The sequence below is a fragment of the Budorcas taxicolor genome, chromosome 10 (genome assembly GCF_023091745.1).
Source record: "Budorcas taxicolor isolate Tak-1 chromosome 10, Takin1.1, whole genome shotgun sequence".
Taxonomy (NCBI): domain Eukaryota; kingdom Metazoa; phylum Chordata; class Mammalia; order Artiodactyla; family Bovidae; genus Budorcas; species Budorcas taxicolor.
In genome coordinates this window covers 30,946,828-30,966,771 of record NC_068919.1, presented here as the reverse complement: position 1 = coordinate 30,966,771, position 19,944 = coordinate 30,946,828, and the positions used below count along the sequence as shown (strand labels likewise).

The 19,944-nt window shown below is 40.3% G+C and overlaps 1 protein-coding gene across 2 annotated transcripts in view; it reads right to left on the bottom strand.

The window, feature by feature from the left end:
* The window catches only part of CDIN1 (CDAN1 interacting nuclease 1), a 232,779-nt gene that overhangs the window by 25,419 nt on the left and 187,416 nt on the right, over positions 1 to 19,944 (bottom strand). The gene's annotated exons all lie outside the window — the stretch shown is intronic.

The window sequence follows — 19,944 nt, the reverse complement described above, 5'->3', positions numbered from 1 at the left end:
CCCACGCTACACTGAGCTCTCCGCTAAGCACCAGGCACTCTGCCAGGCACTTTGCATACTTGATCTCAAATCTTTGAGAGTTATTCTTAATTCACATTTTCCAGCAAATTCCAACTTATATTTCCCAAGTGCTCACTACATGTCCTTGTGAATCAGGGCTCAAAGGCTCCAGCTCCATTTGGCTCCCAAGTCTATGCCTTGTTTAAACAAGTAGCTCTGGTTTCATCATGCAACAATTTTAAAATAATGAACACTTTGAGGTTTACTAAGTGAAAAAGGTTGCCACCAGCTAATTGGGAGAAAGATACCAATAAGGCATTTCCATTTTGACAAAAACCCCTAAATATTGGACCCCTGGCATATATGAATTTGAGACTTTTAGGGGAGAATTAGATAATGTACAAATTACACAGTGGAACTTGAAATAAAAATATAAAAAAAACTTTTGAACAGCATTAAAGAAAAAATAGGTTTTACCAGTCCCAACATATGTTTTTACACAAATCTGCATGCTCCAATTAATCTGCTGAACTGCTGGTGTGCGGCTGGACCGCCTTAATCATCTTTGTAAGTACAATGTGCAATTTGTGGTCTGATTTCTAGCAAGAAAAGTGCACCTAATTTTGGCTCGCCCCATACTTAAACCTATTTTAGAAAATTAGAATTTAACCATAGCTTTACACAGTCTTAAAAAGAAAAACTGTATGCAGCTGCTGACAGGTCATTGATGTTGTAATACTCTGAGTACCCGAGGAGAGATTTTATAGTATTATCCCAATGAATGGCATAAAAGAGACTTGGATTTTAAAAATTCATCTCTACTTGTCAAACATTATTAGGAAAGGAAGAAAAAAATGGAGATTTCTTGGGATGATCTGACATAGCGGTATGTTTTTCTGGTCCACCACGTCTGGCTGGCAGAACTCTTTTCTTTGCTAGTGAAATAAACAACTGTTTAGTACAATGCTATGTTTGGAACAAGGCAAGTTTTATTTTCTTTTTTAAGCCCTTGGCTCAAGAGAATAGTCTTATGGGAAATGGTTATTGTGTTTACTGTTGTTTGATGATGAAACGTCATCTGACTAAAATACTTATGAAATAAATTATTCCATTCAATAAAGCCATCAATAGTTTGGCTGGTTTAAAAATGCAATTTGCATTATAATGCACTGAGAAATCCCTGATGAAAAACTCTTGCATACGTTTGTTCATATCAACACACACACAATCATGCTTGCTCATGCTCTCTTTTCCTCTCTCTCCTGGTTTGAAAGAGTTGTTTACAACTTAAAATATCACAAAAACTTAAAATCTGAAAATGCCACTACCATTTCACAGCTTAGTACAGAATCATCTTAAAATAAGAACCAACATATTGAATGATTAGTTCCCTTTGAGAGTGATGATTGACTAGAAGTGAATAAGTGGTATTAAGATGTAGTTTATATTCATTTTCTTGTAAAAGGTGAATGGTTGTTAATGGCTACATCATCACATTTTTGCTGACCTAATAGAATAACCCCACCCACCCACTTTTGGGAGTCCAGCTTCTCCTTGTATAGTTTGTTTTTGCCACACCACTAACTTTTTACTGTGGTGTGTAATCCTTATATGTATTTGGGTTATAAATTACAGGGAATGAGAATTACTTTTATTCTGGGAATTTTTCAATGTCCCTTAAGATCATTGGAGACAACCTTGAAAATCCAGGGTTGGTCATTATTGGCCTTGTGAAAGAAAACCAGCTCCTATTTCTTAATTAGTCTGGTTTTGATCTGTGACTACTTCTGGAAGAGGAACTGCTGCTGAAGGAAAAACTATGTATCCTAGCCAATACTCTGCTAACACAAATTGAAAATATTTTCCTCCAAGGAGAAAACCTTTGAGGAACTAAGCCATTTCTCTAAGGAGGAATGCCTCCAAGATGCTGTCTGGAATATGAATGACATTGAGTATGCTCTCTCCTTCACTGAGCAAAATGTTCTGGGAGTAAGAGCTATATTGGTTCCCCACAATGCCTGAGATCTCTGTGACAACAGGGATTGGATCTTAGGTGTCCCCATGTTCTAAGGGCCAGCATATGGCCTGGCGCACAGTCTGATGCCCAAAAAGTGTTCATGGGTTAAATGCAAAGGATTAACTGAGCTCAGTAAAACCACTGAGCTGATAACCCAGACTACAGGTCCATCCAACAGGCCAGTATTCCCAATCTCACTGTGGCATCATGGCTCTTGGCCTCCAGGCTACATTCCTGAATGTGCAGTTCAGCTTCTCCCTGAACTTTAATAGGACTGAAATGAATATTTGTGCTAAATCTCTTGTTACTGTTTTATTTTCAGTTAAGCAAGAACATGTTTCAGCAGTTTGGAAAGGAATGGACTCAAGATACAAAATGGGTACCTGCTATTTCTTTGAATATGTTTGCCATGAACTAATATTTCAGTCTGTACAATAGGAAAAGCACTGGGACTCCAAGCTTGACCCTGACTAATGGGCTGTGTGACCTTGAGAGAGTCCCAGAGACTTTCTTATCTCATCTGTAAAAGGTTGTACTAGATGATCTCTCAGGTACCTCTTGGCCCTATTATTTTTAAAATTCTATTACTATTATTCTTTATATTTGCAAAAGTGAGTGTGACAGCATGATTTCTAAACAAAAACCAAAAAAGGAATCTAAAAAAATGGTGTCACTGCTCACTGAAAAAGAGGAATGTGAACTCCCAGTTGTAACATATATCCAAGTCCATTGGAATACATTCACAGAATTAACTAGAGTACCCCCTCCTATTCCTATCTGAGATGCTAAAATCAATATGTGAAGGACATGAGGAAATTGTTTATTTACCTTGTAATTAGTTAACAATCTTTACTGTCAAGCCAAATCTGGAGGTGTGCACTCATTGGGTAGCACGGGTTTCAGGGAGTCTGAATCTTCTGAAACTATAATCGACCCTATGTATCCATGGGCCATTGGTTCCAGGACCTGCCACAGATACCAAAATCTGTGATGTTCAAGTCCCATAGTCTGCCCTCCTTATCTGCAGATTCAGTCAACTGCAGACGGTAAACCACAGGACTGTATTCATGGACTCAAAAACAAATCCACCTCTAAGTGGACCTCCACAGTTCAAACCCCTGCTCTTTAAGGGTCAATTTCATAGGCAAAATTTTGTATGTGTACAAAGTTATACAGGGGAGAAAGTTCATAGTTTTAATCAATATTTAACTCAAAATTTTAGGAACCTCAGGCTAAATCATGGTCTAATATCATTAATTGCTGTTTAGAACCCCTGAAGTTGGACCTAGATTGGATCCCATGCTCAGCCACTTAGCAGTTATCTGACTTTAAGCAGGCCTCAGTTACCTTATGAGTGAAACAGAAATAATAATATCTACTCTGAGGATGGCTGTAAGGATTAATAAACGATATCCACAGAATTAATGCATATAAAAGCACTGGTCCAGGGTCCATCTCATAATAAATGCTTAGTAAGAAACAAACATATTTTCTTTTTCTCATAGCAAATGAGGGTGATTATGGTTAAGTCTTCAAAGTTGTTCACTGCTGTTAATCAAATCAGCCTATTGGTTGAGAATAGGATTCCTCTTCAAAAGCTGTAGGGAGAAGGTAGGGCAGGAGCATTGTCTAAATATGGTAGTTTGTAAAGAAATCCATCTCTAAAAGCAATCTATACTAGTCAATATAATTATACTAAAAATGATTGTAACTATTTTAAACTTACAGTTTAAAACAATTTAAAATGCTGTATAATTTTGGCTTATACATGTCCAATTTGAAGGTTTCTGAACTAATTCTGGTGAGCTAATGAGATTTTCTGATCTAAGCATTTGCTGGCACTAACTCACTAAGAACTAACAAGAGGGCTGAATGAGATGGTTTCCGAGGCTCCTTCTAGTTCTAAGACTCTACAGTTCCCTTCTGAATGAAAAAAAAAAAAGATAATCCTCTTTAAATGACATTGAAATCTCTAAATTGTCTAAATAGTTTCAGGTCCCCTATTGGCACAAACAGTCCCATATCTTGACTCACCATGGGTGGAGTGCTCTGGCATGTTAGGAAATCAAGACTCACTCTCCAGTTGGAATCCAGTTCTGGATCAAAGACAGTAAACCTTATTTGCATTTTAAAGAAGGGGAGAGAGGGGAACACTGCTGATACTCAGTACAGTATGACCACACACAAAGAGGGACTGGCTACCATATGCCACTCAGGAAAGCAGCCTGTTTCACTAGACCACCTTCAGACTACTATATTCAAACTATCCAGTGTATCAACTTAGCTGGGTGGCTTCTTAAACCTGTATAGCATCAGGGTTTCCCCCAGAAAGTTCTTTGGGAAAGAGATTATAATTTTGTAGTCTGCTGGACCTAAGTCCCACTGAGGTCTGGTAACCTGAGCACCTTGGCAGGTACTGAAATTTGAACTTAGGTCCAACAAACTCCAGAATTCTTGATTCTTTCCATTACACCAGTGGCCCCCAAAACATCAAGGGAGAATATTAGGTAGTTGTATCAGAATCAGCTGGAGAGCTTGATAAAATGCTGTTTCCTAGGTCTCAAACCCAGTGGGTCTGATTTAGTAGGTCTGGAGGAAGTCAGAGTTGACACAAGTGCCTGTATTAGTTCAGATGTGCAACTAGGTTTGGGAAACACTGAGCTCTCCATTTGGGCTGCAGTCTCCAGGAAAGGCTTTTTATTTTTTAAAATTATAAAAATTGAAATATAATTGGTTTAAAATATTGCTTTAGTTTCTGCTGTACAACGAGGTGAATCAGATATATGTGTGTATATATATATATCCCCTCCCCTCTTGGACCTCCCTCCCGCCCACCTCTCATCCCTCTCCTCTAGGTCATCACAGAGCACTGAGCTGAGCTCCCTGCGCTATACAGCAGCTTCCCACTAGCTATCTATTTGATACATGGTAATGTATAGATGTCAATCTTAATCTCTCAGTTCATCCTGCCCTCCACTTCTGCCCCAGTATCTGTGTAGGGAATGTGCTTTGAACACTGAAGAAAGAAGCTGGGCTTAAGTAGAAGATGGGTTGTGAGATGGCCTTTGATGGAAGGGTCTGGCATATGTATAAGGGAATAAGACAACCGTCCCAGCTAGAGCTGAGGGTCATGAAGGAGGAGAAAGGCTGGGGATGTATCTAAAACTGAGACAGAAAATAGGTTCGCAGGGCTTCCTTGAAGCCCTGTGTTGAGAAGGATTCTGATGCAGGGAGTGGTGGCATATAGCCACAGGATAGACATGCTAAACTTCAATACAGAACTTCATTTTTAAATGACAACATATGGTAAATTTTATAGTCCATCAAGATTGGCTTTGTTTAAATGAATATAAGATAAAAATAAGATGAACAGTAAAGTTTAATCATCTCTCCCAAATTTTACTTGGTCCCTACAACTCTGCTTTTAATTATAGCTTCATGACTTTTACCTGAATTCCTCAAGTGCAAATACTTTCTTTTAAAATTTATTTTCATCATATCTTCAGTGCAATGCAGAAAAGGAATCTTAAATATTTATTTCAGCATTTTATATTTTTATTGGTTTTGTAAACCACTGAAATTGTAGAGTGTACTTAAGAGTGAGTTGGTTCCATATGCAGTAAATCAACTGGAGGACAGGCTATAGTGTACACCATTTACAAAGAGAATCACTATAGCTAAAAATATAACTTCCTCCCCTCCTACCCCGAAACCAACATCCAAACAACTACAAAATTGCATGCCGGAGAGATGGGTACTATATTCCAAGACAAATATATACAAATTAAGCCGGAAAACCTTAAAGTGTTATTGATTTAATTCTAAGAAACATTTCACAATCAAGTCTCATAGATACTATTTCTCTATAGAGAAAAGTACAAGGAGGGGGAGAAAATGGTTGCAAAAGATATGAATGTGGAAAGCAGCCTCATGCAGAAAGGAATCTTGCTAAAGTATTTCAAATACCAATGAGAAAAAGGAGTTTCAGTCTCCATGTAGCACTGTGAGAGCTCAGGGACTCTACCTCTCTCTCTACTTCCTCAAGTTATACCCCCAGTCTGACTCTGGGGGGCTCAGCAGCTTCAAAACTTCTAACAGCAGTGGGTGAGAGGCAGCAGAAAGATTGTAATGAAACCAACAACCTAGAAAATGTACATGAGAGCGATGCAGGTATCAACATTCTAAGCCAGGGCTGGGGTAACTTGCTTGGTATTTGGTATTCAGAATTCTTTCTGGAGCATTCAGAATGCTGCATTCTCGCCACAAGGGGCAGGAATATTCTAACATGAAGCATGTGAAGACCCAGAAGGCCTCCAGAAGATTCAGAGGCCTCCAGTTCCAATGCTAACTCCCCAGTAGAATTATCTAGATCATGAGTCATACTTTTCCAATCACCTTAAAAAATATGAAGACAGACTCAACAATCTAGAACAGAGCTTGGTATGCAGTGGGGGCTCAACAAATGTTATCTGAATGTTGATCAGACGTCTGGAAAGTCAATAGTGGGTGGTCTTGATAGCTAGATGCTGATAACCCTTAAATACAAAATAGGTTTCTGAAAAACCAGGGTAAAAGGGGGGTTGGACCATATTTTCCAATCGATCTAGCAATCAACAGAGTAGCTCAAAAAGGGCTGTTCAACATTAGATGACTGAAGTGAGAAAGTGACTTTGGTAGTTTGTGAGCGTATAGGTATTTATTTAAAACTGAGAAAATTATAAAAATAATATAATAATTATATAATAATCAAATAAGTATAATAATTATAATTAAATAACTATAATAATAAAAATTAAAAAATTTATTTATTTTAATTGGAGGCTAATTACTTTATAATATTGTAGTGGTTCTGCCATACATTGACATGAATCTGCCATGGGTGTACATGTGTTCCTCATCCTGAACCCCCCTCCCACCTCCTTCCCCATCCCACCCCTCTGGGTCATCCCAGGGCACCACCCCAGGGCACCCTGTCTCATGCATTGAACCTGGACTGGTTCAGGTTATATATTTTATTATAAATTATAAAAATAATCTAATAGTCTAATCTAAGTGGATTCATTTCCCCCATCACTAATTTTGGCCACAATTATGAAAATATTTGTATTCTATTCACACTGATTGCTCAACACATGTTATTGATTTATTAGTCTATCAAATACATATTCAGTAAATTAAGTGCCATAAAAGACGTGCCTATTGACGACAATCAAGATGATGCTTCCTGCTGATATAGTTATTTCTATGGTAAATATAAAAATTCAGAATAACCTTTAAAATGATACAACCTTGAGATCAGAAATTTGGGATCAAAAATATCAAGGTAAAAACAATGATTCACACAGTTTTTGAAACTAAGTTTTTAAATGAAATTCCTACATTTTAAAAAATTATTTCAGAATGAAAGTGAAGTGACCAAACAATCAAAGTTCAAAATGGCTCTAAGATTCAGATTACACAGAAATGAGAAAAAGAAGAGACCACTATATTGAGGTGAATGGCAACCACTTCCAATATAATTCAAATTATTTCATTTTATCTTTCTTTTATTTGGGAAATAATTATTTCTCTGAAAAGCCCTTCACAGCCTTTCCCCTCTTTAAGCCCACATTCGGGGCTGGAATTCTATAAAAGACACATGAAATGAGTTTACTTAACTGAACAAGCAGACTGCAGAAACGCTGTGATGACAAGAAAAGCAATCCTTTTAAAATGAAGAGTAACTGTATCTTGCAGGTCACAATGCACAGTTACATACAACCTTGTGTTGGCACAAGACAGGGATACTGACGTTGAAGAATTTAGAAAGTTAGCTCCAAGACAGCAGGACCTTTTATCCACTACCTGACCCAAGCCCAGGTCCCTAGAACATAGGAGACACTCAATAAGGAGTCAGTGAATACATGAATGAACAATGAGGTCTGGACCCTTCTAGTGGATTCAGACCATTCCCCATGTCTGGTCTCATCACTACCATTATTGTTTCAGGAATTTCTCCAACAGAGAACTGGGGGACAACGGATACCCCTGGCAGACCCTGAATCTGTGAGGTAAGACTGCCCAGCAGTCATAGACATCAAAGGCTCCTCCCGAAAAAGTGACTCAACAGAACTGTAAAAACCCATTCTCAAACTGTATTATTTAATATGTCTCATTGGAAGTTTAATGACAACTTTGCAGAGACTCAAACAATACAATTCTGAAGAAATATCTTTTCAAAGCAATATTTAAGCCAAATACTTAGGGGAATTAAAAAAAATCAGATTTTTAAAAGTAGTTTACAAAAAAAATAAAAAAAAATAAAAGTAGTTTACAGCTCCTTCCACATATGGATTTTCATGATATGGACCTATCTACTATTCACTGATAGAGTAGCTCTAGTCTCAATCAAAATAAATGAACAACTAGAGATAAAGCTACATAGAAACCAAAGACAAACATTAAATTCCTATAAAAAATGAAAGGGGTGTAAAATGATAAAGTAGTTTTCTATAAATGTCAAAATATCATACTTGTGAAATTTGGAAAACAGATAAAATGCTTACATGTTGCTGCTGGTTAAAGCTGGTAGTAGATGAAATTTTAAAAAGCTGTATGTTATACTCCATTGCTATCGGACCAAGACTTTGGCAGGATAACATTCACCTTTTCATTTGAAAATAAAGATACATCTCAACTCTTGAGTTGAAAGGTTAAGTGTACTCTCTGTGTAGTTGATAAATGTAGATCTAATCTAATCAGGGGCTGGCCCAGGCACCGCTGCCCTGACCCAGGCTTCTGGTTTCCATGAGGGTAAGATCTAACCAAGATGTAGGCTCTCGGCCTTTGACCTACTCGAGACCTGGTCTGAGCCAGCCGAGAGCTCTGCTTAACAGCCGGGGAACTCGCGGTTCAAATCAGGACCATGTGCACTTGGCAAATACAACACACGGCTCTGAAACGAAAATGCAACATGATCGAGTGCTTCGGGATATTTTAACAGCTAGGAAAGAGATTATAGCTAGATAAAACTGGGCTTTCAGGTCACTTTGGCTCATTCATGTTTCTCCCCGGTTCTTTGGACTAGACAAATTTAATTTGATTGTTATTTCTTAAGAATTTGCTAGAAAAACAAAAGTTGGGTAAGTTGTTTCATGGCTGATTGATCTTGGGGAAGAAGGGGTGTTGTAAGGTTTTTCTGTGACATATGTCACCTATTAGATAGTTAGCTTTTTCTATTTCCAACTGAGCCAAACCAAATTAATTAGAAAGCAGTTTGAATTACAAGCTAAATACAACGAAAAGTAATAAAAACAGAAAATGACATTTAGGTCATCAATAATATTCCTTAGGTAATTCGGCATTGATTTTTCTTGTTTTCTATGATAAAGAGCTTTACAAGTGGTCAAACTGACAGTTTAACCCCTGGCTGTTACAGTGGTAACAACAGCAGGCATCGGGACCACAAATTTAATAACGGGGCAGATTTATTTTCTTTTTGGTTCTCACTTTGTTTCTCCTGGAAATCAGCACTAGGAGTGTAAGATGGTCTCAGTCACCATGAACCTGAGGAAGTCTACAAAACCCGCAGTCTTTGTAAGATTCAAACATACTACAAAGTTTATCAACCGAATTCAGATCAAAGCAGGTATCAGAGATTCGGGTGAAACAAAGAAAAACAACTCCCAACAGCACAGTAGTATCTTATGACAATCTTTGCAACAAAAAAGCCCTACTTTTTACTTTTCAGAGTAAAACTTACACTTCTTTGCTATGGGAGAACTTTAATCTATGGCTCACTGTATTTTAGAATGTTTAAGGTCCATGAAAATCAATGTTTTTAATTACTTTCAAAATTTTAGTATAGGAAAAACCCATGATGCAAAGTCTTCCCCTCCAAATAGCTAAACTTTTTAATTGAGGGAGGGAAAAAACCCAGAGAAGGTAGAAGTTTTATTTTATTTGTATGATGTCTAGTTTTCTAGCTCTAGTGAAGTATTTGAGGAGAACTGGGGTGATCCTTCATCTAAATTTAAACCCTGTGTTTCCAGTTATCTTAGGGACTATGGTTGTAACCCCTCTGCCCCTGCATCCGGGTCCCAGAGCCAGCTCCTCCCAGCTCCCAGTATTGCACAGCGTCATCTGCAGGGATCCCCAGGGCATCTCTTTCCAGTTCAACCTCAGGAGGACATTTCATGCCAACCTGGGCTCCTGGAGTTCAGGAAGTGGCTCTCGGAGGTGCCAAGGCCTGGAGGTACTGGCAAGTAGCACAGATGACTGCTTGTCAGAGTTCTTAAACAACCTGAGAGCAGCGACTGCAGGAGAACCTTCAACAACCTGCAGGTTTTTCCCTGGCCAGATAAGCTGAAAGGCTTACCTGCTGAATGAGTTTTCATACCAGACCATTCATCATACCCTTCATACACATTTTCAAGAGTGAAGCCCAAGCCTCTTGCTGTGGCTTACATGATTCTTTAGGATCTTGCTTCTCAGAGAATTTACTTCCTACCACTTACTTTCCCAACCAACCCAACACTAATATCCAGCAGATACCCAGAGAACAGCAGATGCAGTTCTCTGACTGGGCCAGCTTTCCAATACTTCCGTATTTGCTGTTTTTTTCTGTCTGGAAATACTTTATCCCGCATTTTAAGGTTGAGTCCAGTTGATCTTCTCTGGATAACCTTAGAATGTCGCATCTATTTATGTCAGAAAGAGAAGCTCTTCTACCTCAGAGCTAGAGCTGTGCTGTTCACTACAGTACCCCATCCGATTATGCTATCAAAGTCAAGAGGACAATTAAACACAGTTAAAATTCACTTTCTCAGTTATGCTAGCCATGTTTCTGTGTTCACTAGCCATCTGTGGCTGGTGGTCCCTGTGTTGGACAGTATTGATATAAATCATTTCCATCACTGCAGAATGTTGTTTTGTGTAGCACTGGTCTACGGACAAATGAGTAGGTGGGTTGTCCCACCCACTGTGGGAACAACAATCCCAGGTCTCAAAAATCTCCCAGAGCCAAATGCTATTGGTGAGGAAGGAAAGAAATCTCATTCTCATTCTTTCAGTTCAGTTCAGTTGCTCAGTCATGTCCGACTCTTTGCGACCCCATGAATCGCAGCACGCCAGGCCTCCCTGTCCATCACCAACTCCTGGAGTTCACTCAGACTCACGTCCATCAAGTCAGTGATGCCATCCAGCCATCTCATCCTCTGTTGTCCCCTTCTCCTCCTGCTCCCAATCCCTCCCAGCATCAGAGTCTTTTCCAAGGAGTCAACTCTTCGCATGAGGTGGCCAGAGTACTGGAGTTTCAGCTTTAGCATCATTCCTTCCAAAGAAATCCCAGGGCTGATCTCCTTCAGAATGGACTGGTTGGATCTCCTTGCAGTCCAAGGGACTCTCAAGAGTCTTCGCCAACACCACAGTTCAAAAGCATCAATTCTTCAGCACTCAGCCTTCTTCACAGTCCAACTCTCACATCTATACAAGACCACTGGGAAAACCATAGCCTTGACTAGACAGACCTTAGTCAGCAAAGTAATGTCTCTGCTTTTGAATATGCTATCTAGGTTGGTCATAACTTTTCTTCCAAGGAGTAAGCGTCTTTTAATTTCATGGCTGCAATCACCATCTGCAGTGATTTTGGAGCCAAAAAAAATAAAGTCTGACACTGTTTCCCCATCTATTTCCCATGAAGTGATGGGACTGGATGCCATGATCTTCATTTTCTGAATGTTGAGCTTTAAGCCAACTTTTTCACTCTCCTCTTTCACTTTCATCAAGAGGCTTTTTTAAGTTCCTCTTCACTTTCTGCCATAAGGGTCGTATCATCTGCATATCTGAGGTTATTGATATTTCTCCCGGCAATCTTGATTCCAGCTTGTGTTTCTTTCAGTCCAGCATTTCTCATGATGTACTCTGCATATAAATTAAATAAGCAGGGTGACAATATACAGCCTTGACATACTCCTTTTCCTATTTGGAACCAGTCTGTTGTTCCATGTCCAGTTCTAACTGTGGCTTCCTGGCCTGCATACAGATTTCTCAAGAGGCAGGTCAGGTGGTCTGGTATTCCCATCTCTTGAAGAATTTTCCACAGTTTATTGTGATCCACACAGTCAAAGGCTTTGGCATAGTCAATAAAGCAGAAACAGATGTTTTTCTGGAACTCTCTTGCTTTTTCCATGATCCAGCAGATGTTGGCAATTTGATCTCTGGTTCCTCTGCCTTTTTTAAAACCAGCTTGAACATCAGGAAGTTCACGGTTCATTCTTTACCTGAGCCCAACTCATTAGATCCCTGTGGCTATCGAAGTCAGAAAAGTTGAAAGAGCACTTATCAGACAGCAAAAGCACATTTGGAATTTTTTGGGAGGTCTAAATTCTGAAAACAGCATGAAGAGTAAGGAGCTTCTTGATTCTAAGTCTACCTGAAGACTAGCAGATGAAATATACATGTAATGACAAAGCAGGGGAGGGCAGGAGAGAACCACTCACATTATCACTATAATGCTGATATACTAGCCAGTTTGTAATCATATAGGGTTGGCAAAAAAATTCGTTTGGGTTTTTCTGTACCATCTTATGGAAAAACCTGAATGAACTTTTTTGCCAACCCAATACTATAATGCATTCTGAGTTATAGAAGATGAATCTTTCCTACTTTAGGAATCAATTCACTCTTTAAAACAATATCTTCAAATAACTGACCTCCTCTTGGAACCAAATCATTTTTGGAATTGGAGGTATTACAGATGTCATCAGAACATGGTGCTCCCAGGATCGAGGGAGAAGACTGGAAAAGCCATCCTCCGAGAGTGAAGTTGAGAAATCAACGCATAGTAGAGTCTGCTATTCCTTCAACACAGCCTAGCCACAGAGACAGCCCATTTTCTGGCCAATCTCTTGGTTTGAGCAACCCTGACAGGTGATGACATTAATCTCAGCAGGAACCAACCACCACCACTGCATGCCTGTGCCCTGAGCCTGGCACAGTGAGGCCCTGACACACGTGCAACACAGCCTGCCGGGCTCCTCTGTCCATGAGATCTCCCAGGCAGGAATACTGGAGTGGGTTGCCATTTCCTTCTCCCCAGGATCTTCCTGACCCAGGGATTGAACCCCAGTCCACTGTACCGCAGGCAGCCTCCTGCATTGCAAGTGAATTCTTTACTGACTGAGCTACGAGGGAAGTCCAATAAATACAATAAGGAATACAAAATGCAAAAATATCAACTAAGCACCACCCAGGATAAGATATGGAACACTCCAGGTTTCTTTCTTAGTCTTCATCAACCCCATGTCCTTCCCAGAGGCAACTGCTACTGTGACTCCCAATCACCAGGGAGTAGTCTCAGGGATAATATTTTGTAATACTGGTTCTCAAACTGGGCTGCTCATTGGCATCATGTAGAGAGTTTTAACCAGCACTGGTTCCAATGCATAAATGCTGACTTACATAGTCTGGGCACAGCACGTTTTAGGTATCAGGTGATTCTAATGTGCCAAATTCTTAAATACAAGACCGTCAAAAGTAATCAGAAAGACGTTGCCTTTTGCAGGGAGTTAAGGCTGAATTTCCTTATTCTTCCCTCTCCTTCCTTCTCATTCTCTTTTTTTTCAGTTTTTCTTCCCTTCCTTCCTTCCTTCCTTTTCCCCCCAGTCAAGCCACAATTGCTACAACAGATATCAGAAGCAGCTTAAATTACATCAAATAAATCCCTTTCCCCCCTTTTAAAAAATTTTTCAGGATTAAGTAATTTTTTAAAAGGATATCAAGAGGGAAAGGTGAGAAAAACAGAAAATAAAGCAAACTAACTGGGGAAGAGATGAAAGACTTGAGGGGAGAAAACAACGGAGAAGAAGTGGGGAGATGAAAGGAAATAGGCTCTCTCCTGACACAGTTTATTTCACCCTATACGTTTACCTAATGAGGACCCAATAGGTCGAAAGAGCTTTTGAAAATTGCTGGTGGTATCCTGATATATCAGCTGACTGTAACATTGCTGTTGTTTAGTTGTAAGTCATGTCTAACTCTTTGAGACCCCCTGGACTGTAGCCTACCAGGCTCCTCTCTGTCCATGGGATTTCCCAGGTAAGAATACTGGAGTGGGTTGCCATTTCCTTCTCCAGGGATCTTCCTGACCCAGGGATTGAACCTGCATCTCCTACACTGGCAGGTGGATTCTTCACCACTGAGCCACCAGGGAAGCCCCGACTGCAACATGATTTACCCCATAGTTTCTCAGCCCTCATAGCAAATGACATTCCCCCACCCTCACCAGTCTCCCACTCCCAGGACTCTGTTCTTGGGAGGCAGCACAGCAATCTGGGTGAGAGTTGGGTTCCAAAGTCAGACAGCTGAGCCCTTTGAGCAATAACCTTGAGAAAGATACTAAGTTAACCCTCATGTTTCATCATGTAAAACGTAAAACGTAGACAATAGTCTATACCTGTGCTGGTGAAATGTTATATGCCAACCTGGCTAGGCTATGATGCCCAGTTCTTTTATTGACCACAAATCCAGGTGTTGTTGTGAAGGTACTTTGTAGATGTGATTACATCTACAGTCAGTTGCCTTTAAGTGGAACAGATTACCCTCTATAATGTGGGTGAGCCTCACCCAATCAGATGAAAGCTTTGAGGGCAAAAACTGAGGTTTGCCAGTAAGGAAGGAGTTCTGCCTCAGGACTATCACATAGAAATCCCATCTGAGTTTCTAGGCATCTGGCCCGCTCTAAAGATTTCAGATGCAAGACTGCAATCTAGACTCTTGCCTGAGTTTCCAGCCTGCTGTCCTGCCCAATGAGTCTCAGAGTTGCCAGTCCCCACAACTGCCTGAGTCAGTTGCTCAAAATAAATCTCTTACTTATGCACACGTATATTCTATTAGCTTTGTTTCTCTGGAGAACCCTACCTCATTACGTAAGAAATGCAACGTGCTAATGAAATGCATAATAACATTAGCTACAATTTTTAGGGTAGTGTGGGGCTTGTTATGGCCATGACCAGAAGGCTTGGGGTTGATCCCCAACTCTGTACTTTGGATATAATTTCTCTCTCTTCTATCTTTTGTAAATTTTATCATAATAGATGTCAGGCCACCTCTCTCTAATTCACTTTAACACAGACCCAGAGCATAATCACCGACTCAACAGACATGAATTCGAGCATACTCTGCGAGATGATGCAGGACAGGGAAGCCTGGCGTGCTGCAGTCCATGGTGTTTCAGAGCCAGACACGATTTAGTGACTGAACAACAAGAACACAATCAGAGTTGAAACCACAACCTGGGCATCAGAGGCCCACAGCTGGGTTTTGGAAACTGCTTCATTCCAGACTCTGGGTGCTTTCTCCTAGGCTGCCACAGATACCTCTATTCTTTTTCTCGTCCTTTTTGCTTCCAGTCCCCAACCCTGGCCTATAGGCAGCTTTGCTCCTCAGTGCAAGGCAAATTAGAAGCACCTATTTCACCAGCCTCTTCTTTCAAGTTCCCCACAGGGCTTCCCTTGCTGTCTGTATTACCTCTGCAGCAATACACTTGAATCTGAGGTTTGTGCTACATGGCTCACAAAAGGCTAATACCTAATAACAAAGGGCATGTGGAGACGATATTTCAGGAGATGTCAAAGTCCTCATTGCTGAATTTAATGAAAGTGGAGTTCTGAAGGGTGAAGGTCCAATTACTGTGTGAAGCTTTCCAGGTGGCTCTGCTTCAGTGACCTGAACAGGTGGGAGCAGGGAGACCACCTGCTTCTCTGTTTGCACAGTGACTAATATGTGTATAAACACTTAATAAACATTTAACTGTGGCAACGCTCTTAAAATAGCTCTTTCACAACCAGAATTCAACAGATTTGAAATTACTGGGTGACTCTGTAAGGCCACTTCCATAAAAGGGGATGGGCTGCAAATTCTGGTGGTGGTGGAACCCAATCCCTCCCAACAGGTCAGAATGGCTGATCCTCGTCATGCTTGGGTCTGACTCACAAAACCCAATACTACATCTACGTTTCACAGGGAACACAGAGCAGACTATGACAATTTTATTCCAAACAAACTGCTGAGTTGTAACACATTTGCAGGGAAGCCTTTTCAAGACTCAGAGTGAGTTCTGAGAATTAAAAATATAGATTCATATTCTGGGTGTTGGAGAAGCTAGATATCCACATGCAAAAGAAGGATATGAGACATTTATCTTAGACCATATACAACAAAAATCAACTCAAAATGGATTTTAAACATTAGACATGACACTGTAAAACTCGTAGAAGAAAACACAGGGAAAAGTTTCTTGAATCTATAACCAAAACCACAGGCGACAAAAGTAAGAACAGACAAGGGGAACTACAGTAAACTAAAAAACTTCTGCCAAGTAAAGGAAACAATCACCAGAATGAAAAGGCAAGCTATAGAATGGGAGAAAGTATTTGCAAACCATATATCAGATAAGCAGTTAATAGTCAAAATATGTAAGGAACCCTTACAACTCAGTAGCAAACAGACAAATAACTCAATTTAAAAATGGGCAAAGAACTCGAATAGATATTTCTCTAAAGAAGACATATAAACAGCTAACCGGTACATGAAAAGGTGCTCAACATCAATAATCATCAGGGAAATGCAAAGCAAAACCACAATGAGATATCACTTCACACCTGTTAGGATGACTAGTATGGGAAAAAAAAGTGTTGGCAAGGATGTGGAGAAATTGGAACCCTTGTACATTTTTGGTGGAAATGGAAAATGGTGCAGCTGCTATGTAAAACAGTACGGAGGTTCCTCAAAAAATTAAAAATAAAACTACCATATGATCTAGCAATCCTACTTCTGGGTATATATCCAAAAGAATTCAAATCAAGATCTGAAAAAGAAATTCACACTCCCGTGTTCACTGCAGCACTGTTCATAATAGCAATGATATGGAAATAATCTAACTGTCCACCTATGGATGAATGAGTAAAGAAAATGTTGTATATGTAACAAAGGAATGAATATCATTCTGCCCGAAAAAAGAAGGAAATCCTATCAGAGGCTACAACATGGATGGACCCTCAGGACATTATGCTAAGCAAAATAAGTCAGTGCCAGAAGGACAACTAGGCTTCTCAGATGGCTCAGTAGTAAACTGCCTGCCAAAGAAGGAGACGCCAGAGATGTGGGTTCAATCCCTGGGTCGGGAAGATCTTCTGGAGGAGAAAATGGCAACCCATGCCAGTATCCCTGCCTGGAAAATTCCATGGACAGAGGAACCTGGCTGGCTATAGCAGGCTATCATCCAGGGGGTCACAAGGAGTCGGACACGAGTGACTGAGCGCACACAAGGACATATACTCCTTGATTCCTCTTATGTGAGGTTTCTAAACAGTAAAATCAGAGTAGAGAGAATAATGGTGGGTGTCAGGGGCTGGAGGCAGGGAGAAACAGGGAGTTGCTGTTCAATGGGCATAAAGCTTCATAATGCAAGGTAAGTTCCAGAAATCTGCTGTACACTGTGCCTATAGTCAACAACATTGTATTGTGCACTGAAAAATGTGTTAAGAGGGTAGATCTCAGGCTAAGTGTTCTCACTAGAAAACAAACAAACCAACAAGAAAAGCTGTAGGACACAGGCAGACTTTAGGAAGTGATGGATATATAGTGATGATTTCAAGGGGACTTGCTCACGTCCAAAATGATAAATTTGTATATATAAATGCATATGTGCATTCTGGGTATATCAATTATACCTCAATAAGGCTGTTAAAAATATTCATTTTCAAATATAATTTGGGAAAAAATGTAGAATTTAAAACTCCTTATAATAATCAATGTTAGATGAATTCAATCATAATCCATCTACTCTTATATGGCCTCCGAAGATACATGAACACTGTCAGCAGAGTTATAAGTCCTGATTAAAGCTTTGGCTCTGATAATTTTCAATATAAACTCTCTTGTGATGGATCTAATTCTTTTCTCACACCTCACCTAACATATTGGTTAGAATTAAGTTCCGCTGCAGATTAAAGAAAAATTGTAATATCGGTAGCTTAAACAAGACAGAAGTGCATTTGTCACTTATGTAAATCAAGCTCAAAGGGAGGCAGTCCTAGGCTGGCAAGGTGACTGCACAACCAGCAGGGACCTTGACCCCCACTACATTATTACTCTTTTCAGCACATCATTTTCACTCAGGGCCCAAAAGCCCAAGAAGGCTACCAAGCGCCAACCATCATGTCTACATTCTTGTCAGCAGAAATGAACAAGTGGCAAAGCAGGGCCCCCCTTATTCTTCAAGGGTGCACAGGACACTTCTACTTATATTTCACTGCCAGAAATTAACCATATGGGTACATGTTGCTGCAAGGGGAGCCAGTTTTTATTTTGGGTGATGATATATCCAGCCCAAACCAGGGATTTCTTTATTAAAATAGAAAGAGAAAAACAGTTACCAGGGGAGAATTAGCAGTTTCTGTCTAAGGAGGGCTAGATTTACGGAGGATGAACATTTTATAGAAGGGAAAGCTTGTTCTGGATGTCAATGGAAGCTTGGGGTGACAATATGCATAGGGAATGAGTAAACACAAAGATTTTATGAAACAGAAAAAATATGTAATTTTTATAGTACAACACATTACCTTTTCTTGCCAGTTAAATACCTTTAAGAGCTGAATCCAAAGCTCTGAGAACTAGATGGTAGAAAACAAATGCATATGTACAAGCTACCTTTGTTTATGTGTGTTTATATGTTATTAGACAACTGGATAAATGAGTCATTTGGAACCATGAAAACAGTTCTTTTAACTGAATATTAAAAGGGAAAAAAAACAAGAACATCACTGAAAGTCACATCATGTTGCAGAAAATACAGGTGCTTCAGCTTTATGCATTTATACAGAACAGATTTCACAGTGACACATCATGAGAGAAAGAAAAGTAAAACTGCTGTTTGGGGCTTAGTCCGCAATGGACTCCTGAATTGGCTTGTTGGCTTTGCTAACTGATCACATCAGCGAAACCAACTTACAGAATGGACACTCCACTGTGTGCATTCAGTCAAGCTGATTCCCTCCTCCAACCCCAATGTTCTTTTGTTTGTTTTTTGGAAGTCTGAGTGAAGAGGTTGAGTTATTGTTGTGATTTCTTGAACTGGGGGGCTGTTTTGGTGCACATACAGAGACTGGACACTGAGAGTCACCAGACCTGTACAGGATGCCCCAGAACATTCTATACGTTTGGAGGGCTTTTGCTGCCACCTCCCTCTGGTACTGTTACCACTGAGCAGTCACCGCTGCTGTGGAAAGAAAAAGTGGTTGCTCAGTTATGCCCGACTGTGACCCTATGATGGTAGCCCGCCAGGCTCCTCTGTCCATGGGATTCTCCAGGCAAGAATACTGGAGTGGGTTGCCATGACCTTTTCCAGGGGATCTTCCTGACCCAGGGATTGAACCTGGGTCTCCTACATTGCAGGGCGATTCTTTACCATCTAAGCCAGGGAAGCACCAAAAGATACCTTTACACTGGGCTGCCATTCCCTTCTCCAGGTGATCTTCCCAACACAGGGATCAAACTTGGGTCTCCTTCATTGCAGGCAGATTCTTTATCATCTGAGCCACTAGGGAAGCACAAAGGTTTGGCATTTCCTCTCAGTCGGGGAATCAAACCCCAGTCTCCCGCATGACAGGCGGGGATACTCACCACTAAACTAACAAGGGCTTACTAAGTCCTTGTCATTATACTAACAGCTGCTGTATACTGTTGGTATACTAACAGCTGCTGTAAGGAGTAGCTAATTAAGAGACAATCTGAATTTCGGTGGAGCCAGAAGCTTGTTCTTTGCCCAAAGTTGAGCTGCTCTTTACACAGAGAACACACACAGGGAGGAGAGGACTCCAACAAGCCTTGATGTCACCTCCAAGCTCCCCGAGCTCAATGGGGAAAGAAAGGAAGCTCCCTGACCAAAG